Below are 26122 nucleotides of genomic sequence, written 5' to 3'. Positions count from 1 at the left end.
CTTGGCTAGCAACAGCAAGCAGAGAGTGTAACTGAGGACCCCTCCGGACCTCTCCATGGCCATCTTCACAAGACCCCTCCCTTCCGTCGGGACTTCCTGACCACGGGCACACGCAGGTCCGCTCAGCCTCGCACTTGTGTCCAGCCTGCCTGGTGCTGTTTCTTAGCATCTTTGTGTGTGTCCAGCCTCACATGTCAAGAGCAGCAATGTGGCTGTGCTTCCTCTTTACCTCCCTCAAAATGACTGAGACAGTTCTGGATGTTGCTGGGGAAAATCAGTGTGTTGAATTGCATGGAATTAGGAACAAAGTGTCGGGCTGGGGCAGGATGTTCAGAAGACCCGGGCCAGGCCGACCTGCTCCACGGCCTCAGGGAACCACTTCCCTCTCTGGGCCATGCTTTTTCTGTGCATACTCCAAGAAGGGTGGGCAGGAAACCCTCCAGGATGCCCCCAGCAGAGCGCATGAGCCCCTCCCTGAGCATCTAGCATATGCCCATGTGCTCACAGATGTGATCCCACTTTGTCTCGACCACGCCAAGTGGTTATGAATGTCTCCATTTGCAGCACAGTTTCTGAGGCCAGAGGGGCTGGGGTCTGGAAGGCCGGGAGGTCTCTGCCCTCCAGCCAGACCTCTGGGAGAAGCTGCCCGGCCTGGGGAGGGGTGGGACGGAATGGGGACCATGGCAGCTGGGCCTAAAGGCGCTCCCATGAGTCTTGTGCAAGCCACCTTCCCCAACTTCCACTGTTGTCCTGGTGAGAGCCCTTGCTCACCCTGCCATCCCGATTTTCTCCAGTTGCAGATAGGAATAATGATAACGCTATCCCACTGCATTCACGTGAGAATTCAGTGAGTTCATAACACTAGAGGACTCAGCTTGGGCCTGGCAGAGTCAGGTTCAGTAAACACCAGACGTTATTATTATTTAACTTTGTTTTCTATCATTCTCTTTCTTCCCCATCATTACTAGTCTAGTGTGGGGCTTTAAAGCTGCAGTTTCCCCTTGCATCTGTCCTAGGTCCCCTGGTCTGCCGCCCGCCTGGCCCCCAGGACCAGACCCCTCCCTCACACAGCTCGGCCACCAGCAGAGTGCCTGCCCCACACCGGTCAGAGGGGGTGCACTCACACAGGGCGTTGGGCTTTGCTACACTTGGTCCCACACGGGGTCATGGCAGACAGGACCCAGGATCAAGGCCTGAACCTAAGGCCACCCATAGGCCGGTGTGAGTCTGCCCAGCCTGGGAATACTAACAAACTCATACTGACCCTGTCCTGTGCATTCAGCGCATGACCTCACTGAGCCTCACTGCAGTCCTCTGAGGCTGGTGCTGCCATCATGCCCATTTCACAGATGTGGAAAGAGAGTTGTGAAGGTGAAGCAACTTCCCCAACATCAGGATTTGGCCAGATCTGTCAGAATCCAGAGCAGGCACTTGGGGAGCAGCACACCCTGTCCCCTCCTTCTGCGTGGTGATGAAACCAAGTGCACAAGTCCTCCTTAGTGAACCACTCAGCTCTGAGTACCCCTGCTTACTGCAGATGTGGGGTGGGAGGGGGCACAGATAGTCAGGGAGTGGAGAGGAGCAGACATGGCCCAGCACCGTGGCAGGCAGGCTGGGACCTGAGGCCAGGAGTTAGCCAAAGCCCCGAGAGCCGGCGTCAGGCACTGTGTTCGAGGCAGCAACGCCTGAGAGAAGCTCCATTCTCCACGAGACCACGAGCAGCAGCTGGGGTGGTTCCCCCTGCCCCGAGGAGCCCCGAGCACATCTCCATCCCTGGCAAGCTGAGTGAGCCAACCCAACACCGCCTCGACCTAACACCACCATCACGCTGCACCACGGCTCAACGACACGGTCCCGGCCGCTGTCACCCCCATCCCCAGTCTTGGTACATAACGCTCATGGAGGTCTCCACGCCGCCTGCACCATCAACATAACCACATGCGTTCACTCACTCAGGCGTTTATTCAGCAAATACTCACGAAGCCCGTTAGGTGCCGGGTGCTCTTGTCACCACCGGAAATGCAGCAGCGAACAAAACCAAGTGTCAGCTCTCAGGGATCTTATCCGTCACCCTCCCGAGCCCTCTGTGACCTTCGCCGCCAGCACCGGCACCACCTGGTATGTACCGGGCATCGACTGTGTGAACCGTACCAGGCTGGGAGCTGAGCGGGGACAGAGGCACCGTGCCCGGCAATGCACGTCCTGCTTCCCACCCTGTCATCGGTGCTCTTTCCCGGGACACACCCCCAGTACCAGTGCCTCCAGCTGGTACCCTCAAAGCCTGCCACTGGGAGTATAGTGGTCTGACCCACTTGGAAGTCTTCTAGTGCGGAAAGAAGCTGATGCTTCATCACAGAGGCAGTTGCATTTCCCCAGAGCAGGAAAGGTTACAAGACAGACAGTGGCTTCCCCCCATCAACACACACACACAAAAGAAAACCCAAAAATGCCCATGAGATGCCAGAGAGGTGCTGAAGAGAACACTGGGGTTTGTCACGAGCTCAGCAGCCTCTGGCCATGCAGCAAGACCCCCTTAAGGAGTAACTGACAGGTCGATAAGGACGCTTGGGTGGGGTGGGGGTGGGGGCCAAGGGAGCCTTACTTCTCTGGCTGCAAATGAGCCCATCCATTCACCCAAGTGGCTCCCCCCCAGCACCCAGCTTCCTCCTGACCCGGCACTCCGTATTACAGAGGGGCTCCATCGGCTCCCAGGCCTGGGATTTCTTTAAATGGTGAGCGAGCCATGTGGCTAAAGTGCGTGTTAAGCAATGTTTATTACAATCAATAAATCATGGTCCCGTATCTGATCCAGAGACGGAAATGGCTCGTGAGCCCTAGCTGCGGGGGAGAGTAAGGGTGACTGCAGCCCCTGAGATAAGGCAAAGCCGATGGAGGTCGCCTCTCCATATCGGCTGCGAGAGGCTGGTGTGCGCCAGAGCCCCGGTCTCTTCTCTCCTGCTGGTTCCTCTTCCGCCTGTCCCTTGGAGGAACCTGGGGAGAGCGGAGGGCCCGTCTTTCCTCCACCTGAGCAGGCATGTGCCTTACAGGGCCGGGTGGGCTCCACAAAGAGCGGGACGTGGACGAGAAGTTTGTCGGATCTCCTTTGGTGACGTCTGTTCTCATCGTGGGTCGAAGTTTGGCTCCGTTCCTGGCAGGTCTGGAAGGGAAGCAGGGTGGTGGATGGGGAGATGAGATGACATGTCACATTCAGAAAGTCTGCAGCCTTGCATGGGTGGAGAGGCACGCTATGGACAGGCAGTGCCATTACGTTTCAGAACAGTGTCTTGTTATCACAAAGAGCTGGGTTCAAATCCCAGCTTCGCCACTTCCTTGATGTTGTGACCTAACCTCTGCGAGTACCCATTTCTTCGTGTCTGAAGCAGGGGGAAGGGGGGGAGGGAAGAGCCTCACCTGTCTCACAGGGTCGCTGGAGAAAACAGCGAGTTAATGTGCATAGATGTACTCAGTGCAGGGGCTGCAAATGACACCTGTTGTGGGAGGCTGAACCATGGCCCTGAAGATGTCCTCATTCTAATCCCCATACCTGGGGGTGTCACTTACATGGGGAAAAGGACTTTGCTGAGAGTCTTCAGATGGGCAGGTGATCCTGGATGATCCAGGTGGGCCGTAATCACAAGGGCATAAGGGGAGGGGCGGTCAGAATAGAAGGCCATGTGACAACAGGAGCAGAGCCAGAGAGAGAAGGTGCTACTCCACCGACATTGAAGATGGAGGAAGGGGCTACACGCCAAGGAATACAGGCAGCCTCTAGAAACAAGAACAGGTAAGGAAACAGATTCTCCCCTGAAGATTCTAGAAGGAACCAGCCCTGCCAGCCCCTTGATTTGAGCCCCACAGGACTCATTTCAAACTTTTCACCTCCAGAACTGGAAGAGAATACATGTGTGTTGTTTAAGCCCCCGGGTTTGTGGTAATTACAGGAGAAACGAGAGAACTAGTTCATTGGTGAAGACAGGGGTGTTAATGATGCTGGTGCCAACTACTGAGACGCTTCCCAGGGTCCCTTGGGTGGTGCAGGTCACCTGGCCAAGCATGGAAAGTGAGACTAGCTAAGGAAGACTCAACTTGTACCACTTGGCATGACCAGGACAGACCAGGTGAGAAGGTGGAGTGTCACATGGATTTCGGGAGACAGGACAGGAGGTCCCTTACTGGTAAAAGGCCAGAGCAAACCTTCTTTGATGCATGAGACACTAGCCCAGGACTCCTTACAAACCCCAGGCTCTAGGATGAGGATCAGTCCTGGACCTCAGGGTGGAGCATGGTAAAGCCTCCGACCATGATGTCCATGAGCTCCAGCCCCCTCGAGAGAAAGAGTGGGGGACTGTTAAAATGAGGAGGTTATTTTTTCATGAATCATGTTATCCTTTAGATGGATGCAGGGGCCCGATCTCAGGATCTACTCCATGAAGAGAAGCTCCTCCTACTCCCAGATCAGACAGACGAGCCATCCTCAGCAGAATGACTCAGGCTGGTGGGAAGCAGTGGCCAACAGTGTCCTTTTCTTTAATTGGAGCTGCTGGTTCTCCTGGAGGCTCCTCGTCTGCAGCAGGAAGGACTGTGTGGGGCAGGGGTGGGTGGTGACTAGGGAGGGCACGTGGGCTAGGTGCTGGGACCTGCTCAGGGGAGACTGAGGTGAGGGCCCAGCATGTATGAGTCCAGAGTCTCCACTGGTGGCTCCCAAATTCTGGCACCCAGATTAGCCATGGCAGAGTCATCCTGGGAACGGGACCAATGCCCAGAGATTTCTGCTCACTGGTCTGGGGTGGGGCATTTGCAGTTTTAGGCAGTAGGTTTGGGAAGCGCTGGTTTGCACATTGGTTTGCACAAGCAATGTCTACGAGGCACACGGAAAGCTTGGCAAAGAGAGAGAAAAAGAGATGGGAGGAGCGGAAATGAGAACAAGGAAAGTGAAAGGAGAACCAGAAAAGACAAGGTCTTGAGTAGAGAACCCGCCATTGGTGGGGGCCTCTCCAGATGCCAGGCCCCTTCACTCCTCCCTGGAGCCCCATGACATTAACGCTTCTATTTATCACGACTCACCATTGTTCGGCTCAGGAGATCAGGGCCCAAGGAGGTTATGTAGCATGTCCAAGGTCAAGGTCACACACAGACAATGGGCTGGGATCTGACGACGTTCATGGTCACTGTGCCGCCGGCCTGGCCCCTTGAGTGCGTGTGTTCCCTACGTACTCCAGCTGAACGACTGGGAAGAAATGATTGTGCCCTTGGGTCCCTGGGAGAAGGAACAACTTTCCAGCTGGAGATTCAAGGCTGCTGCCTTGGTTCCTGGGCCCCATCCTAATCTCAGGCTTTAGGGACTTCACCAGGAAGATGTGAAGTCTTATTTTCCAAAGCAGAGCACCTTGGGAGCTCACCAGAGCCTGCTCCTCCCCCCCTCCTCCCAGGGCCACCTGCTCCAGGGGCCCCCAGAGCTGGCCACAGCATGGCCTCTGCCCTATCCCATGTGCTCCAGACTTGTTCCTGCTCCGAGCCGGCTTCCCTTGGCTGCACATCTCAGCTGCATATCTCAGTTATGGCTCTGGCCCTCTGGACTTGACATTGGGCATGGCTCTTCCCCATAAGCCTCTGTCCCCTTCCCCAAGGCCATACCTCCAACCCACCAAACCGGCTTGTTCTACTTCAAATGGTCTACTTGACTGGCTTTTCTTCCCCCCACCCCCAGTTTAGAACAGTGCTGAGGATAAACATCCCCACCCCCCCAACCCTACACCGAGACATTAAAATTTTTTGTCCGTGGTGCTTGTACCCAGGGGAGCTCGGGGTGGGGGGAAGCTCGGAGGGGGGGTCTTGTCCTATTAGTTTTTATCTTGTATTTGTATTGAGGGGTGATCCAGTTCACCTCTAACCTGGAATCCCCCGAGTGTGACTGGCAGGGATAGAGCCATCCAAAAGAGGTGTGATGATAATCTCAGAAGATGATGGAGGCAGGGGAGGGGGGGGAATGATGCCTGTTTCCTCTCTCCCCCACCCCTTACAAACCACTCTCAGCACAGTAGCCAGAACCATGACCCTGATGCTCACATATAAAGTCTCTCTACTGCAGGGTTTCTCATTGACATTTTGGACGGGATGATTTTTTGCTGTGGGGGATTTTCTGTGCATTACAGGATGTTTGGCCGCATCCCTGGGCTCTCCCCACTAGATTCCAGTAGTTCCCATCCCCAGTCATAAGAGCTAAAATTATCTCCAGATATTGCCAAATGTCCTGTTGGGGGGGGGCAACATTCCCCCCAGCTGAGAACCACTGCCCAAGAACTGCAAAGACTCCCGTGGTTTCTCTGGTGGATTACATCATAGTTCCTAATTCTTTGTGTATGCCCTTAGCCACAGGCCTTTCTAGTCCTTTCCTTTAGAGACAGAGTATATTTTCCCATTGCCGTGATTGCTGTGGCCAGCAGAACGAGAGTGGAAGTGACAGCGTACCAGTTCCGAGATGAGACCTGAAGAGACATCACCTGTTCTGCTCAGCCATTGCCTCAGGAAGCCCGTGCCTGGAGGAGGATGTGTTGTGTGGAGCAAAGCTGAGTCCCACCCACAGTTGGCACCAAGGCCAGCCAAGCCCAAGCTGCGCTAGGCTGCCCCCAGCCAACCGGCAGATGTGTGATTGAGGGCAGGTGATCGCTACTTCAAGCCATTGGGTGGTTATGCAGCATTGTTATGCAGCATTATGTGGCAACAGCTGACTGATACATCTTCCTGTGGAAACCGGGAGAAACCCTGAGGTCTTTGCTCTGACCCAGGAGGTCCTGCATGGTTTGACCTCTGCCTAATTCTCTAAAGGGTGGGGGATGGGTGCACATGCCAGGCACAGGGAAGAATTCAGCAAAAGACTCTGAGACAGGGCCAAGTTCAAGGGACAGAAATAGGCTCAGTGTGAGGCAGAGACCAGACTACAGCTGCAGGCTCCTGTTTCAGAAAACCTATACCTATATTACAGGTATAGCCAGAATTGAAAACCTGAACATTCCACCCTCATGCACTACTGGTGGGAATGTAAATTGGTGCGGCCCACTATGGAAAGCAGTATGGATTTTCCAAAAAAAAATTGAAGATAGAATTACCATGAGATCCAGTAATTCCACTACTGGGTATTTACCCCCCCGAAAACGAAAACAGTAATTGGAAAAGATACATGCACCCTATGTTTATTGCAGCATTAGTTACAAGAGCCAAGACATGGAAGCAGCCCAAGGGTCCATCCATAGACGAATGGATAAAGAAGTGTGGTGTCTATAGACAATGGAATATTACTCAGCCACAAAAAAGAATGAGATCTTGTCATTTGTGACCACGTGAGTGGAGCTAGAGGGTGTTATGCTGAGTGAAATAAGTCAGAGAAAGACAAATACGATATGATTTCATTTATATATGGAACCTAAAAAGCAATAGAACAATCAAGAACAGAAACAGTGCCATAAATTCAGAGAACAAGCTGATGGTCACCAGAGGGGAGGCAGTTGGGGGGTTGGGCAAAATGGGGGAAAAGGAGTGAGAGATACAGGCTTCTAGTTATTGAATGAGTGTGTCTGGGATGAAAGGTGCAGAATAAGGAATATAGTCAATGATATTGTAATAGTGCCATGTGGTGACAGACAGTAGCTATGCTCATGGTGAGCACGGTGCAATGTACAGACTTGTCAAATCACTGTGTCATGCACTTGAAACTAGGGTAACATGGTGTGTCAACCAGGCTTCAATCAAAGAGTGAAAAATTTAAAAAATTAAAATAGCAGCCAGGACATTCCAATTCTAGATTCTAGGTGTGCCTTTATCTCCCACACCATAAATAAAAATGATTATTATTATTATTAATATTACTACTAAGCTCTTCCCTGAACCAGGCACCAGGCTCAGTATCTCACGTAGAGTATGTACCTCAATCTTCTCATGCTAATGACATTCTGTTATTGCACCCACTTAACAGATGGGGAAATCGAGTCACGACCTGCCTGAGCCCACACAAGTAGTGGGGATAGAGTGGGAATTTAAATTAAGATCCACCTGATCCCCAGAATTCAAGCTCTCAAGCCCCTGCCTCATCTCTTTCTTGACTAGGTCTGCATACCCAGACACATTCTAGAACAAATTTCCCTTCACAGAGTGGGAGAGATATGTTGCTTTTCAAGTGCATGACACCTTCGGGAGACAAGTGTCACCATGGTGCCATCAAAGACTTCAGTTACTTTCAAGGCCTGCTGCACACTCTCCAGGCTCACAGTGCCAAATCCCATCCTTCTGCAGGGGAGGATGAGTTGTTTGTTTATCTGGGGATAGGCCTCTGGGCACACATTATGGGACAGACTCCAGGAGGATTTTTAGACGCAAGCTGGATCCCACATCCAATGCCAGTAGGAGAGGGGTAGTCTAGGTGAGGAGAGAGGTTGGTTTTGCAGGAGGCTGGCCATGGAGGAGGGGTCTCTGGGGGGTGGAGGGCTTCAGGGCATAGAGGAGCTTTAAAGGATACAGAAGACTGGGCTCCACCCAACCTCTGACTTAGAGCTCAGGACTCTATTGGTTGTAACTTTTCTTCCATTCCCAGGTGGTTCTGATTTCCACCCCTGTTTAAGAATTTCTGCCCTGAAAAATGAACTATTGGGATTTCATCAAGATAAAAAGCTTTTGCACAGCAAAAGAAACAGTCCACAAAACCAAAAGACAACCGACAGAATGGGAGAAAATATTTGCAAATGACATATCAGATAAAGGGCTAGTATCCAAAATCTATAAAGAACTTATCAAACTCAACACCCAAAGAACAAATGATCCAATTAAGAAATGGGCAGAAGACATGAACAGACATTTTTCCAAAGAAGACACCCAAACGGCCAACAGACACATGAAAAAGTGCTCAACATCACTCGGCATCAGGGAAATCCAAATCAAAACCTCAATGAGATACCACCTCACACCAGTCAGAATGGCTAAAATTAACAAGTCAGGAAACGACAGATGTTGGCGGGGATGCGGAGAAAGGGGAACCCTCCTACACCGTTGGTGGGAATGCAAGCTGGTGCAGCCACTCTGGAAAACAGTATGAAGGTTCCTCAAACAGCTGAAACTAGAGCTACCATCCGATCCAGCAATTGCACTACTGGGTATTTACCACAAAGATACAAATGTAGGGATCCGAAGGGGTACGTGCACCCCAATGTTTATAGCAGCAATGTCCACAATAGCCAAACTGTGGAAAGAGCCAAGATGTCCATCGACAGATGAATGGATAAAGAAGATGTGGTATATATGCACAATGGAATATCATGCAGCCATCAAAAGGAATGAGATCTTGCCATTTGCAACAACGTGGATGGAACTGGAGGGTGTTATGCTGAGTGAAATAAGTCAATCAGAGAAAGACATGTATCACATGACCTCACTGATATGAGGAATTCTTAATCTCAGGAAACAAACTGAGGGTTCTAGAGGGGAGGGGGGTGGGGGGATGGGTTAGCCTGGTGATGGGTATTAAAGAGGGCACATTCTGCGTGGAGCACTGGGTGTTATGCACAAACAATGAATCATGGAACACTACATCAAAAACTAATGATGTAATGTATGGTGATTAAGACAACAATAAAAAATTATATAAAAAAAAGAATTTCTGCCCTGGAGGCCATGTTCAATGGGATTCTCTCTGTCTTTCTACCATCCTCTTTCGTTGTCACAGTTCATAGTCAGGGGCTTTGGTATCACCTCCTCTTCCAAGATGCTTACTGGGTTTACCAGTCAAAGGCAAGAAAGTACTTTTCCTAGACTCCTTTCTCCATACCTGAACATTTGACTCTTCTAAAATACCTCAAAACCAACACACCCCAAAGGTAACTCATCTTTGTCCTGGGCTACTTCCCCTTCTTGGGTTTTCTATCTTAATAAATAGAATCTCATCCCTCCAAAAGCCAGAAAAGGAAGGTACCACTGATTACGGGTCCAGGCCCCTGGGCTGTGCAGCCAGTCTCTTGGGTTTACAGCTTGGCATCACCACTCCAGGCTGTGTGACCATTAGCAAGTACTTAACCTCTCTGAGCCTGTTTCTTAACCTATAAGATGGGACAACTGTCCCCCCACATCCTAGGGGTGTCATTAGGCATCAATGAGATGATACACATAGAATGCTTAGAACAGCACTCAGCACACCCTATGTGCTCAATCAGTGTTCACTTTTGTCATCCTTGATGCCTCCCTCCCCCACTCCTTGTATGCAATCCATCACCGAGCCCTGTCAGTCTGTCTCCTAAATATCAAATCCATCCCCTTTTCTCCATCTCCGCGGCCACCTACTGAGTGCAGGTCACTGTCATCTCTATCAAGGGCAGCTACACCTGCCTCCTCATTAGCCTCCCTGCTTCCTTCTGCCCGCCTTCAATCTATTCTCCACACAGCAGCAGCAGGGCAATCCTCTAAAAACATAAATGGAACTGTGGCCTCATGTTCTGTTGCTGCTTAAAACCTCAGTGGCTCCCCATCTCCCCCCCACCCCGGCTCTTACAATGGAATCCTTCTGCCCAATCCGCTCTCTCCACCCCCGTTGGTCTTCTCCTGACTCCCTCCTACTGCTCCCCAAAGCTCACGGGAGCCCGATTCCCAGGTCAGGTCCCTGGCTCTGGGCCCCCACAGCGCATCCCGGGTGTCTCCTGTCACAGCACCGTGCACATTTCTGGTCCTGTCTGCCTTCTAGGCCCCACCACAAGCACGCCGCCGCTTGGCACAAAGTGGACCATAGACAGAAGCTGCTGTGATGGTCCTCACCATCCTCACCATTGCCCCATCCCCATCATCACCCTCTCTCTGGTCAGCTGCCGCCACGACATTGCCGCGGACTCTACTGTTGAGAACAGACATGGAGAGCCACCCGCTAGCAGCAAGCTGGCTTTGGCTTTTAGCTTCTCTGCTAAACCCAGGAGCCAATTGAGGCTTTCAATGCATCTCTACCCTGCCTCTCCTCCCTTCCCCCCCAACCTGCTGCCTGAGCCTGAGCAGCATCTCGGAGACACCCCAGGGCCTCTGCCAGAGTGACAGGCTCCCCCTTAAATGGCCCTGGGGGACGGGGACTGAGTCATCATTCTGCTCCCCAAACCCCAGTGCCTGCCTGCATCCCCCGCACCCAGAGTCCGCCTGCCCTGGCAGGAAGCCCTCCGTGTTCCCAGGAAAAAGCCTCCCAGGCTCCCTAACGAAGGCTTCTCCTGAATTTCTGTTGCTCTACGCTGGCTTTGCGTGTCGGGCTCGTGCCATAAACCCTTCTCTTGCCTGCAGGGTAAACAGTGACCGGGAACCACTGTTTCTGGCCCAACTGGGTCGGCGCTTGGTTGCCACCTCTGCCCAGCCAGCATTTAGGCACAGCCCAAGGGGACAATGGAAGAGAAGGCTTTTGAGAACTCAACACTTAATTCAACATTCTTTTTCCTTCCCTTCTTTGAAAGAGAGAGAGAGTGAATAAGCCAGTTTTACATGGGGTGATTTTTTGCACCTGTCTGAACGTGGTCTGGAAGACTCTGCCCTCTCTGGCATCGCCGTGGGAAAAGAACTGCCTCTACCTCGAAGCCACCATCATAGCGTAGAATCTGCCAAAGCACGAGAAAGCCCAAACATTTGAAAATCTAACCCCACATGAGCCCCCAAACACATTAAAACAACAACAACAACAACAAAGAGGAGTGTCTTTCAAATGTTCCTGCATGTTTTAAAATTTTTTGGACAGCCCTTCCATTCTGCGGGGATGCGGTAAGAGCTGTCTGTTCTTCGAAGGCCCCCAGGGAAAATCATTTCCCTCTCCAGGGCTGGAGCCCATGGCTGTTTTCCTCCAGGGAAGAGGGTGGCTCCATCAGCCTCAGACAAGCTAGAAAACGGGCTTTCAAAACAGCGTAGACTCCGGATGACCCAGCAATTCCACTCCTGGTAATAGATCCCAAGGAACTGGAAGCAGCATCTCAAAGAGATTACACAGTGTTCACAGCAGCCTGATTCCCAGTAGCCAAAAGCTGAGAGCACTCTGTCCATGGACTGATGAATGGATAAATGAAATGCGGTGTATCCTTACAATGGAATACTATTTAGCCCTACAAAGGAAAGGAATGATACACTTACTTACTTTGTAGGTAAGTGTCCCTACAAAGGACACTTTGGCAGTACACTGTCCTGCTACGACAAAGACCCCAAGGAGATTATGCCGAATGAAATAAGCCAGTCACCCAAAGACAAATGCTGTGTGATTTCACTTCTCCAAGGCACCTAGATAGTCCAATTTCTAGGGACAGAAAATGGAGTGGCGGGGGCCAGGGGCTAGGGGAGGGAGAAATGAGGAGTCAGTATTTAACGGGTGCAGAGTTTCAGCTTTGTAAGATGAAAGAGTCCTGGGGATTTGCTGTACAACAACGCGAACGTACTTAAGACTACCCAACTGGACACTTAGAAATGACGAAGATGGTAAATCTCATGTTACGTGTGTGGGTTTTTTTTTTTTACCACAATTAAAAATAAAAAGGTGTGTACCGTCCATCTGTTAGATTTGTTCATGCACAAAAATATAAAGAAGAAAACAAAAGACCCTTCATTCTCCATAACATGGACATCCATTTTTTGAACACTTCTAAAAACACAAGTAATATGCACACGCGGTTAACATACTTAGGCGTTATACAAAAGCCCGATTTCTATCTACTTTTTAAAATTTACACAGAAAGGATCTTTTCATACCATTCTGGGTCTTGCTTTTCTCCCTTAATAATATACCTTGGAGATCTTTCTAAATCAGCACATCTAGCTACAATGTTCTTTTCAACAGTCCACAGTCCTAGGAAGATGGTTCCATGTCTCAGCCCTTATTCTAGGTCAGACGCTATTCCAAGAGATTCACCTGCACCCACTCATCTAATTTTCCCAAACGTTCTACAATAGGTCTTACTATAACCCCCATTTTATACAGTAAAACCAGGCCCAGAGAGGTTACGTGACTTGCCCAGGTTCACACAGCTGGAAAATGACAGAGCAGGATTGAAACCCAGAGAATCAGGCTCTGGAGCTATGCTCTTGGTCACTCTGCCACCCTGAATCAGGTGACATTTTCTTGGACAAATGAACTATGCTTTACTAACCAGTTCCCGACCTATGGCGTTCTGGTTGTTCTCACTCTTTTGCTATTACAAATAATGCTGCATAAATATTTCTGGGCATGCCTGTGTGTGTCTTGAACACAAATACAAGAATGAGTCTAGGGGGTAAATTCCTAGCTATGGTATGGATGGATCGAAAGGTGTATGCATTGCAAATTCTGATACGATCACCACCATCACCACTAACGGACGAGAGGGGCTGGCGAGCGTGTCCTGTGAAGCATACAGCTCTCCATTTTAAAAGCTGGCTTCTCACACTTCGGCAGTACACTGGCCACCTTGCCCAGCTCCTTTGGGAGATCGGGGACCTGGCCTTGGACCTGGCATGGATTGCCACCCCAAAACCAGGACGGTGGAGGAACAGTATGAATCACAATGGCGCAACGACTGGCGGCCAGTGAATGCAGACGCACCAGGCTCTGTGCTAAGTAAGCGCAGGACATGCTGTTGTCTGACTTTCCCAGGTGAAGACAGCAGCCTTCCTCAGGGTGACTGCTCCCTGAGAGGATCCCAGAGCTGCAGTGGATGAGAGGACATGCGGGTAGGAGCCCCTCCTGTCCCATCAACTTGCTGCGGGAGCTTGGTCAAGTGCTTGTCGAGGGCCCCTAGTGTCTCAGAGAGTGGTGGGGGGGGGGACACGTTTATCAACTAATGTTGATAAAAGGTTTGGGGGTCCACCAGGGAGAGGATGCTCCAGGACGTAAAGAGGCAGGCCCCTGGCTCCCTGAATTGAGGTCTTCGGTGTCCTGGGAGCACGGCTGGGGGAGAGAGAGGTGGGGAGACACTACGAGGAGCTCCTTGCTCTGCTTTGATGCAAAAGCAGGTGTTGGGAGAGCTACAGAAGGGGGTCAGAGGCTAGGTCTGACACCTGGTAGCTAGGGGTCCCCTGAGCCTCAGTTTCTTCATCTCTAAAATGGGGATAATAGTTGCTTCGCCAACTGTTAATAGTGAAATTCCTATGAAAGTGTGTGGCACAGAGTAGGTGCTCGGTAACTGTTAGCGTACCTTCCTGCCCTCTAAGCTCAGGCAGCCCTGTGAGCAGAGCCTTGGCATGGGCACCATAAGGAGTCAATGGGGAACAGGCAGATGCAGCCCCTGCTCTTGGGGAGCTTGAGGGGGGTGCCAAGCCCCACCCTTGGTAAGCTTCAAGTTTTTGGCTGCCAAGGTGACAGTTTTGTCCTTCCCCAAGAGGCACATGGGACCACCTGCTCCTCAGAGTATGGTCCATAGACCAACAGCAAGAGCATCCCCCAGGACCTTGTTAGAAATGCAGAATCAAGCCCACCTCGGGCCTCTCAGATCAGCATCTTGCACTTTAACAAGATCTCAGGGGATTCGCATGCACAACCGAGTTGAGAAGCACGGGTGCGTGCACCCATTGTCGTCCTCACTCTCCCAGCTCAGCTCAGCGTTGCCGTGAGGGCTCGCTCCCCTGTCCTGGGTCAAGAAGGCAGTGAGGGACAGAAAGGGTGTGGCCCCTTTGGACCCACGGAGGGAGTAGGAGATGCTCCCAGAGGGCACCACCATTCAGGGATGCAGGTACACCTGCTAGGATGGATGTCCCCTGTCCCAAACCCTGCCCCCTGGGTCCAGAGGGCAGGCAGGGAAGGGAGACCATGTCACCACCCGGCAAGCAATCCTCAGAGGTCAGGCCAGCAGGACAGAGCCTCTGCCTCCCCCAGGCGTGTGTCCCAGAAGCCTTCTCCCACTCCCTTGTCTCCTGTCTGAGGGAGTGAGCTGGGGAGACTGAGGCAGCTGGGGCCAGCCGGCTGGTAATGAGGCGCATCCACCAAACAGCCGCCGCAGAAGGCGTATTAAAGACACTTGATCCCACTTTAATAACCGGCCAGCCTGCGCAGCCAGACGCGGCTCAGAAGTTGTGGAACAAGAGGGCCATTTCTTATTATTTTTAATAAAGAGCTTTTCATAACCAACTTCGTTGGTGCTATTAACATGCTGTGTGTTTAATAAGACTACACGGTAACAAGGGGACTGTCTCATTACTCACATGCTGGAGAAGCAGGAGCAGCTGGGGGCACATCCACACTCACGCAGAAGCATGCACCATGCAGGGGGAGACTTACCCACGCTTGCACGCCGGCTTTCGCAAACACGCGAGCCTGGCATGCGTGCAGCCTCACCCACGCGGGCAAGCGGTGCCCGTGCCCACGGGAGCACATCCTTAGGTACATGCGTGCTCGCACACACGTATGCATGTCACATGCATGCAAATGTGAGAATCTGAAATGGGCACATGGGGACGTGGTCGCGTGAGCTAGACAAACGTATGCACGTGTGTTAAGAAAACTGTGCATATGAGCACATGCGTGACTTTCCCATCCATGGCATGGAGGGGGAAAGGCCCCTCTGAGAAATATTTCCCACAGACCTGCAGAAGTCTTGTCCCAGGAGCTCTGCGGAGCAGTAGGATTGGGGATGGGAGTACGGGGAGGGTACTCTGTGTGTGTCAAGTAGGAAAAGATGAGTGAAGTAGTCCTAGGAGGGTTGTGGTCAGAAAGGAGAGAGAAGCCAGCAAGGAGAGGGGAGGTAACAGCCCCCAAGATCTGCTGGTCAGGGTGGGGTTCAGGAAGGGGAAGGCTGTGGGTCAGCAAGTAACTCAGAAAGGGGAGAGAGGGCCTGGGGGGGCGGGGTACATGTAGGACTACTTGTGAAAAGGCAGGAGGGGGGTCAGGAGGGGGCATACAGATAGCAGGCCTGCCTCCCTCTTTCAGAGATGCCTCTTCCACTCTCAAGGGTCTATTTCTGGATTCATATTGTTCTGACACACACACACACACACACACACACACATACATGCACACACGCACACACGCACACACGGAATGAAGCAGTAGCAAACATTTTGCAGTACCCACAATGTCCCGGGCCCTCTTCTAAGCCTTGTGCAGCTATGAGCTCATTCAAGTCTCTCTACAACCTCCTCCGAGGCTCCATGACCACCTGGCTCTCCAGTCAAGGAAAAGGAGATGCAGAGAAGGAGAGCAGTAACTTGGGGGGAAGGGGTGCCCGCAGCCTCAGCCGTGCTGTGTGTCCCATCCCCTCTACCAGCAGAGAGGGGAAAGCAGAGGCGTCCAGGGCAGCGGACTGGGCTCAGGAGGAAAGGGGGAAGGTGCGTGCATGGCCTGGGGGCGGGGGTCACCTTGAGCCAGAGGGACGGGCGTGCATGAGCACCCTGGGAATGACACCCACCACGGCACTTGGTCCCCGTGTCAACCCTGGGAGTCGGCGAGGGAGGGAAGGGGGGTTGGGTGGCCTGGGACGTTGAGCAGCGTGCCCCAAGTGACTTCGCAGAGCAGGTGTCCCACCCAGGTCTGCCGGCCCCCGCGGGCGCGCATTCGGGGCCCCTGCTCAGAGCGTGACCCCACACTTTCTGGCCGCGGGCCGCTCCCGTCCCGCTCCTTTGTTGGCAGAGCCGGAGAACAACGGGTCAGCGTCTTCCTGGCAGCACCCCCACGCTGGGCGCCTGGTAACGAGATACCTGTCAGCCTTGTTGTCCCCAGGCTTCAGTGCAGCATAGATGACAGAAGCTCTTTGCAGAGTCGCGCTGAGCGGGAATAAAGAGAAGGAGAAGGGCAGGAATGAGCGGAGGGGGTGGAGGACGGTGAATAAAACCATCGATGTTTGCAAAAGAACAGACGCAGCGTTTTTTTTTGCCTTCTGATCTGTAAGCCTCTGGAAATTGGGGGTCTGCGGGGGTCCCTCTGTGCGGCCGTTTTAATTCTGGCCTCTCTGCTCCACGCAGCTTTCTGGAGCCATCATCGAACGGGCTCCCCAAAGGAGACATCGATAGGCCCGGGAAAGACAAAACGGTGAATCCCTTGCCTTCTCCGGGGGCTGGGGGGATGGGGAGCGATCGACATTTTAATAGCCACCGTCAGCACGGCACTGGGCAGCCCGGGCCCAGACAAAGGCACCGGGTCCCTCACTCCCACCCCACCTTGGCCTCCCCCGACTCAGGCCCTGTTCAGATTTGGCCTCGTTCCCGCTGCGCCCTCCGAAAGGTCAGAGGCTCCTGCCGCCAGGCTGAACTTGGGCCTTGAACTTTAAAGGGGGACACGAGAGGCTATCAGGGGCTGTGTGTGCAGCTGACGGAGAGGGGGAGGGGGGGGGGGGGGGGGGGTGGGGCGGGGGGGGGGGGGGGGGGCAGTGGGAGGGTCCCAGGGACAGGCCCACAGAGGCAATGTGGCCTGCAGAGCACTGTAGTTATCAACTCCGGCATCAGGTGGTGCTGCGTCGGCCCCTGCGGCTTACACACCGACCCACTTTCCTGGCCCTCCATCTCCCCACTGCTTCCCGGACCCACCGGCCAGCCCCCTCCGTGGACTGAAACCAGTCATGCTGATGGATGTCTCTCCGACACAGCCCCAGGACCCCCTATTATGGCCCACTGCTCTGATCCGCATCCTTAACCAAGCTTGGCAGGGCTGGCAGGGCTCAGACAAAGGAAGTGAAACAATGGTCAGAGACAGGCTCTGCAAAGCGGCTGCACGAATGTGGGCAATTCTAATTACAGTGGGAAGGGGAGTATTTTGAATGTACATTCAAAACACTCCGTAGCAAGCGCGGCGTCCGCGCCAGGTATGCGGTTCAGCAGTTTGCATGAGAAATTTTATTCAGTCTAGACAATGACCCTGAGAGGTAGGCAGGATGGTCTTCCTGGTCTAGAGGAGGAAACTGAGTCTCAGTGAGGCTTATGTGCCCCGCTCACCATGACACACAGCCAGTAGCTGAGTCTGGATTAGAGTTCTGGGTCGTATCCCCCCTTAGAGTCTCCTTCCCCTGTTCCCTGTGGATATTCTCTCTGCTGATGATCTGTCCCCACGAACCAGCTCAGGGACCTCCAAGTGTCCCCAGACTTACTGTCATTTTCTGTGGTGCTACTTTTCCCAGAAGCTCTAGAATGTCTCCCTGCAGGGCACCGGCAGAGGGTTAGCAATGATGACCTTGTCTCAGCAGGCCCCAGATAGGGTGACTGCAGGGTCTTCCCCCAACAGGGCTTGCCAGGAACACTGAGGGTGGCTTTATAAATTCTGCTGGCTACTCAGCCACCTACCACTTCCAGGGACTGGGAGTGGGGAGACGACAGGGTCATGTTCTGGGTGTTTGAGGCCAGCAGGAGGAAGGGCCCATCGTGCAGGCACCAGAAATTGGGAGAGCCCCTGCAGGACCAGGTGCCTCATTTCTAGCTCTGCTCTCAGCACATGGCTTAGACGATGGGTACCTCTCCAGCCCCCAGCCACACAGGAAATCAACCTCCCTCATCCATCTCTGGAGGATGAGGGACAACAGTGGGAGGTGGCATGGGAGACCCAGAGCCCGTACTTGGGAATCAGGCAGATAGGAGTTCAACCCCTGTCACGCACGTATCCTATCACATATCAGTGGTGTGATTTTGGCAAGTAGTTTCCCCATTCTGGGCCTGAGTTTTCCCATCTATAAAAATGAGGATAATATGGCTCACTTCACACTTGATGCCTGTGGACGGACATTGCATAAGTGACATCCACTAATAGGCGTGGAGAATTAAGTTCAAGCCAGGGCCCCTGACATGGCCTCCTGGAATCCCGATTCCATCTTTGGAGAACAGGATTGGGAAGGAGAGGTGGATGTTTGGGGACATTAGTAATAGGGTGGACTATCAGGGGGGTCCCGAGCTATGGGCAGTCAGTGGGCGGAGGCTGGCTGACCACCTGGTAAGGATGCTTTGAAGGGCTGCTTCACAGGCAGGGAGGGGGACGGGATGGCTTCAGAAATCCCACTCTGTCTTTACAGTCCTGCCCCACCTGAATTACCTCTGTTCTTCCCTGACTCTTAGATGGAAAAGCAGCCTCTGAATGTCAACGCCCACTCAAATGATGTAGACTGGATTGAACTGAGGATTCGAACCCCCCAGCTCAAGCTCCAGAATATAGTTGTGTCCATAGTCTTGGCAAAGACTCTGAATAGTGATCCTGAGGACCAACCGACAGAACAGACCAGAAGGAGCTGGGGAGGACCTGGCAGTGACTGGAAACAAGTTCTTCCAGGTCAGCGTAAGAGCCATGTACTGAACCTGTCATGTCCCAACATAGGGCCAGGGCCTGGGGGCCCTGAGATGGTACAACAGAGTCCTTGCCATGGACCAGTGGGACACAGACATTTTTGGCAGGTCAAGGTGGTAAGGCTGAATCAGAAGTAGATCTGGAAGTTGATGGGAGCCAGGGGAGGGACCAGCCCAGAGGGCACGACCTCTGAGATGGTCTTACAAGACAAATAGGTTAGAAAGAGTGATGGCAGAGAAAGATAAGTATTCTTGTAGAGGGAAGAAAGGAGAAAAAGGAAACAAAAGTATGACCCATAATCCTTGTTGTTCGCCATAATACTCTGGGACTCAGCCCAATGCCTGGCAATAGTAGGTGCACAATAGACATTTGTCCAACGAATAATGAAGCTAATGCTACCTACTGCTTATTAATTTAACTTACGCAACAGCTCTATGAGGCAGACATTATCATTGCCCTCACTTCACAGATGGGAAATAGAGGCACAGTGAGACTAAGTAAGCTGCTCAAGGTCAAGTGACTTGAATAAGTTGATACATGGCAGAGCCGGGGCTCAAACGGAAGGATCCCGGATGCAAAGCCATGCTCTGAACCCCTCCACTAGAGTGGCCCTACTATGCTCCCCTGCTGCTGGGCAGTAAGTATCCTGTGAGCAGGAACCACAAATAGAGGTGGGCTAATCTGCTCGGGCTGCCTTACCAAAGTCCCACAGCCTGAGTGGCTTAAATGACAGAAATTTATCTTCATATTATTCTGGAGGTTGGAAGTCTGAGGTCAGGGTGCGGGCAGGGTTGGCTTCTTCCAAGGCCTCTTCCCTTGGCTTGTAAAATGACTGTGTTCTCTCCATGTCTTCGCATGGTCTCCCATCTGTGCCGGTCTGTGTCCAAATTTCCTCTTCTTACATGGACACCGGTTGTATTGGATTAGAGCCCACACCAAGGATCTCATTTTCACTCTATTACCTCTCTAAAGACCCTATCTTCAAGTACAGTCACATCCTGAGGCACTGGGTAGTTAGGATTTCAACACATAAATTTGCTGGTGGGAGGAATACAATTTAGCCCATAACAAGGGGGTTCAGGGAATAGGTGGGAGACGAAGCTAGAGGGATGGGTAGAGTCAAATCCTGCTGGGTCTTTGCATGGAAAGGACACATCTGGATGACATCTGGAGGCACAGGTGAAGGTGGATGTGGCGGGATGATGAATCTGTAACAGACCCTCCCCACTCTTCTCTACACAGATGACTCCACTGGGACAAAAGGCTCCTCGGGGTGCCCACTTTGCAGCTGAAAAAAACCAAAACTGAAGTTGGTGATAATGGTACAGCATCACTTGCTTTGGCCCAGGATACGTGGATGGTTTGTTTTTAACTGTAACACATGCACATCTCGAAATCCAGTAGGCTTAACTGAACACTGTAAAATGAACCAAACCATCTCTAACAAACTAAATTGATAAATGGTGATGTTAAACTAGAAGGCATCGCTAATTACAAAGCGGGGAGAGCAGCCATTGAAAACCACAGTTCTCTCAAGTCCACCCTGCTGATTCACTGATAACAGGGCATCCTTCTCTGGAAATGGGGGATTGACACACTCTGCATGAGCATGTGCACAGTAGGAGCTGTGCAATGCTGTCAAGTGCGTGAGGCACCCAGATCTCTTAAAAGAAAGACAACTCTCAGCTCTGAGTTGATGGTCACTTTTAATAACTCACTGAGTTGGTTAGTAATAAGTAGATCTTAATGTGATGTCAAAACAAAAGCTCACAGAATCCTGAGCCGTTTTCCTTTCCAGGCTTTGCCTGGAAAAAGGGAAGAAAAGACCTGCATTATGAGTTTGTTCATGGCCACCAAGTAACCCTAATTAGCCCCTAGGGAGCTACAGACAGCCCCACGAAAATCCCCGTGGAACAGAAGTATCTCAGAGCCACCACACCTGGCCTACAGCCCAGGACTAACATAATACAGGTTCTGATACAAACAGAACATATTTAAATGTATTAAATGCACCCTTGGTGAGAGATGCACACATTTTCCAAATCCATATTTAAAATCTCAAAGAAATTGAATGGCAACCTTCAACAATTCATATGCCAGCAGAAAAAGTTCTGGACAGGGAGACAGAAGACCCAAGTACCATTTATCTGTCCAGTCCCAGCTCAGCCACAAATCAGCTATAGAGATTTATTATCTTACCTATAAATGTACTCATTTATATAGAGTGTGGCTATGGTTCTTTAAGGTCTGTGCTCCTATAGAATATCTTCTCTTATGTGTATTGCTTCTTTTCCAGTTCATTTCCTGTATTAATTATCTACTGCTATGTAACAAATTATCCCCAATTGTACAGGCTTAGAATAGCACACTTTAGGTCACAGGTTCTGCGGATCAGGAATCCAGGGCACCTTAGATGGATCCTCTGGCTGAGGATGTCAACTGGGGCTGTGGTGTCATCCTAAGGCTCAGCTGGGGATGGATCTGTGTCTGAGCTTGTGCCAGTGGTCATTGGCATGATTCAGTTTCTCCGGGCTTTTGAACCAAGGACCTCAGTTTCTCATGAGCTGTTATCCCAGCCTCCCCCCACCCAATTCCTTGCCATGTAGGCCTCTCCATAGGGCAGCTCACAATATGTCAGCTGGCTTCATCAGAGTGAGCAAGGGAAGGGCCAGAGAGAGTGCCAGCAAGTCAGAAGTCATAGTCTTTTAGAGTCTAATCTCAGAAGTGACATCCCATCACTGTTGACTGTTCGGTTCATTGGTAGCCAGTCACCAGGCCCTGCCCACACTCAAGGGGAGGAAGTTACATGGGGGGTGTGAAGGCAGGAGATGGGGGTCACTGGGAACTACTTTGAAGCAGCCTACCTCCCCTCTCCACCATTCTCTGTGCCTTCCTAGGGCAACTGAGACCACAGTTCTCCTCTTGGACTTTTATAAGGTGTTCCATTAAAAAGGGATTGAGGGGCGCCTGGGTGGTGCAGTTGCCTAAGCATCTGACTCTTGGTTTTGGCTCAGGTCATGATCTCAGAGTGGTGAAATTGAGCCCTGTTTCCTGCTCTGCTCTAGGCGGGGAGTCTGCTTGAGATTTCTCCCTCTCTCTCTCCATCTGCCCCTCCTGCTCATTCACTCACTCTCTCTCAAATAAATAAATAAATCTTAAAAAACAACAACAACAACAACGGGGCACCTTGGTGGCTCAGTTGGTTTGGTGGTCGACATTTGGTTTTGGCTCCAGTGACGATCTCAGGGTTGTGGGATCGAGCCCTGCATCAGGCTCCATGCTCAGCACAGAGTCCACTTGTCCCTCTTCCTCCACCTCTGCCCCTCTCCTCTCTCCCTCTCACAAATAAATAAATAAAATCTTAAAATAAAAGTATTGAGAAGTAGGAGTGGTAACTTAGAAGAAGATGGGGTTGATTCACCAGGAGTATGATAAGGGGGACCCTGACAACAGATGTGGCCCCGTTACCATTAATGGGGTTTCTTTAGCCAATTGCCCCCTAGCTGCATCTTAATACTTTGGAAAAGACTTGGGAGAAAAGGCAGTGTCTAAGGCACGTGAAATTCAAGCCTTTCTCGTGCCCCAAGACCTCTTGGCCCCCAGTCCTCTAACTCCAAGTGCCGGGGGTGCTGGAGCCTGACGGGACCACCAGAGCAAAGCATGGCATTTAATCTATTCTCTTGAGCTCAGTGGATATTATCACCTTCCAGAAGAGAAAAGAAAACAAAAAGCCAAACCCTCTTTAAGAGGGTTAATGGAGAACTATCTCCATTCCATAAGAATGTCACTTTCTAGCTGAGGTGAGTTAAGGAAAAGTTCTTTGCTTTGTGGAATGTGGAAGGACAAGATGGTACATTTCTCAAGGTCTTGCCTCCCATCTTGCCTTGGCCAAGTGCAGGAAGGAGTCAGGAACTTGGAGCATAGAGAGCCATAGGCAGGGGGATGTCCCAGTGCTACCTGACAAATGCAAATGTTTAGTGTGGGTTAAACTATGCCACGTGGTCTGGTTTCATGAATGGGGTTTCACCCCTCTGTTGCCCCAAATGGCAGGGCAAAGGTAGGCCAGGGCTGGAATCAGTGGGCATCTAGAGGAGGGGGCCCAATTTATGGAGACCCTCACTGTCAGAAGTGCAGGACGACCCCAGTCCTGGTCCTGGAGTAGACTAATTGGTCGTGTGATTGCTGGTCAATGTCAGCCTCTCCGTGGGCATTTCATGTCTGGTTTTGTTCACCGCTATGTTTGCAGGGCTCCCTATGGACCCTGGCACTTATTGGTGGGATGAATGAATGAGTAAGTCATTGACTCAATCAATAAACTCCACTGGGGAAGGTTCCATTTATCTGTCAAGACCCAGCTCAAAGGCTCTTCCTCTCTGAAACTTTGCCCATTGCCGGCCAGCAAGTGGCCGCTTCTTGGGTTCGCATCACATCTCAAATCCCTCATCCCAACCCCCTCCATCTTGTACCCATTGACCTGCTGTAGGATGGTGCTTAGAAGCTTGGGCTCCAGAGCTGGGCTGCCGGTTCACGTCCTCACTCCATCTCATGAGCTCTGGGACCCTGGCCAATTAATTAGCTTAACTTCTCTGCACCTCAGTTTTCCCATCTGTAAATCGGGGCCAATAGTAGTTGTGTTGTAAAGATTAAAGACGTGAATACATGCGAAGCACTTAGGATGATGCCAGACACAAAGTAAGTGCTCAGTAAGTGCTGGCTGTTCCCTGCATCCACTCACTTATCACCCTGCACTGTAATCATCTACTAACTTGGACTGTGAACTTGTCAAGGGCAAGGACTTCGAGCGTCCTGTCTCCTGGCGCACAGTGGGCTGTATATCCTGATTCACTTGGTGGGCCACCTTGCCTCAGGGGGATGGAGCACAGCCTTGAACTCTGAGACGAGCCTATGACCTTCTACCTCCCCACTGCCATTCTCCAGCACTCTGGCATGGTACAGACCCCTCGCTTGGTCCCTGGAGACTTGCGGAGGGCTCTGGGCCCCACGGTCGTCCCTCCCAGCCCCTCATTAATCTTGATTAGGAAGTCCTTGCCCTACAGTTAATTTTCTTGTAGATGCATATCAGTCATGTAGCAGGGAACCTCTCCCGAGCTAATGAGGAATCATAGTCTTGCCATGTTATTACTTAGGTAATTAGTACAGACTTCCTTGGTGGCGGTGGGTGGGGAGAAGGTCAGGGAGGTATTGGGGGAAAGGGAGAAAGTTGGAGTCTCCAGGGCACTGGGGGGCATGGGTGGCGAGTCTCCCAGGAGGTGGGGGAGACTCTGGGCTCCCGGCCTCTCCCGGAGTTCAGGCCAGGGCAGAGAGGATGTGTCCCCACCTTGAGCTCAGTGCCCCAGGTGGGGGTGTCCCCACACCATCCCCATCCCACACTGGCCAGGTTGTGAGAACGTCTGGTGGGCAGATCTAATGCCCCAGTGGGAAAGCAGAGGCCAGCCGCGGGGGGTGGGTGGGGGATCCTGAGGGCCCGGGGTGACCATTTCACGGTGAGCAAGGGGGCCTGCCACGCCCGGCTGGGAGACCAGGGAGCCAGAGCAGAGGAGGGGCTTGGCGCAGCAGCTGCCTTGTCTGGGCATTTTGTTCTTCTGCTCAAGATTCAAATTCTAAAAAGGGGCTGGGCACCCTGCCTCCCTCCCCCAACCCCACGGAAGTGGAACTAGGCTCCTTGTGACTGCCGCAGACGGCCATATTACAGAAGGCTTAACTCCTCCAAAGAGAGAGGGGCCCTGCTAGGTAGGGAGAGTTACTCTGACCAGACAGGGAACATGCTCTCTCTGCCTCTCTGGTGAGCGAGTTTTCCTCTTCTTCTTCTTTTTTTTTTAAGATTTTATTTATTTATTTGACAGAGAGAGACACAGCGAGAGAGGGAACACAAGCAGGGGGAGTGGGAGAGGGAGAAGCAGGCTCTCCGCTGAGCAGGGAGCCCGACGTGGGGCTCGATCCCAGGACCCTGGGATCATGACCTGAACCGAAGGCAGACACTTAACGACGGAGCCACCCAGGCGCCCCTCAAGTTTTCTCTCTATTCAGCAAAGATGGATGAGGCACCCACAAGATGCTGGTATCTTAGGCTACACTTGAGGCGCCAAGCGGGGAGATCAGAGAAAGCCCCGTGCATCTCCCAGGCATGGCTCACTCTGGAGGGCATACTGGTCACACGGCCCCACCAGAGACGGAAAGAGGCCTGCAGTTTGGGGGTTGTGACATCCAGGACAGTTTCAAATGCCAGTGGCCTGAGGACCAGAAAGCAGCACAGAGCAGCAGGTCAGACAGGCCTTGGCTACCGGCCACCTGCCGTGGCAGCTACATCTCTGGGCCTCGGCTTCTTCACCCGCAGGCGGGCTGTGTAATGACCAAGTAGGACGATGTGTGTAGCGTATACCAGAGGCCTGGCACGTCCTGGTGCCCGGGACTTGCAGGACCCAGAAGAGAGCCAAGGAGTAAATTTGAGGCCATATCAGGAAGCAATGCAGAAGATCTGGCTTCAAGGAGTAAACACAAGGAAAGACTAGAAAGTGCAGCCAGAGGCAGGATGGGGTAAGAGTTCCGGAAGGTCCTTTTGCCTGGAGGGCAGGGGGTGCATTGGTTGACTTAAAGGTGCGTGCAGAGCGAGTCGGGAGAACCATCTTTCCAGCTAGATGGCAGTGCCGCAAGGTGAGGAGTGTGCCTCCTCCCAAAACCAGGTGCTGTCTAGGGAAGGGGCTGGGGCCTCCCTTGTCCGTATGGGGTTGAACAGCAAGACTCTGGAGCCAGGGGTTTCCGTTGGAATCCTTCCCTCTTTCTTTCTTTCTTCCTTCCTTCCTTCCTTCCTTTTTCTTTCTTTCTTCCTTTCTTTCTTTCTTTCTTTCTTTCTTTCTTTCTTTCTTTCTTTCTTTCTTTCTTTCTTTCTTTCTT

The 26122-nt window shown here is 52.0% G+C and overlaps 1 long non-coding RNA gene across 1 annotated transcript; it reads right to left on the bottom strand.

Annotated features, from left to right (window-relative positions):
* Positions 1-2781: 2781 nt before the first annotated feature.
* LOC141374498 (uncharacterized) lies at positions 2782-6613 on the bottom strand. Its single transcript, XR_012381431.1, has 3 exons — positions 6469-6613; positions 5065-5227; positions 2782-3157 (listed from the first exon to the last, which is right to left on the bottom strand). It is a non-coding gene; the product is annotated as an uncharacterized lncRNA (long non-coding RNA).
* Between the last annotated feature and the right edge of the window lie 19509 nt (positions 6614-26122).

Source organism: Callorhinus ursinus, unplaced genomic scaffold (assembly GCF_003265705.2).
Source record: "Callorhinus ursinus isolate GAN/ISIS: 27379988/994484 unplaced genomic scaffold, GSC_fseal_2.0 scaffold18, whole genome shotgun sequence".
NCBI classification, from domain to species: domain Eukaryota; kingdom Metazoa; phylum Chordata; class Mammalia; order Carnivora; family Otariidae; genus Callorhinus; species Callorhinus ursinus.
This window is presented reverse-complemented; position numbering and strand designations above follow the sequence as displayed.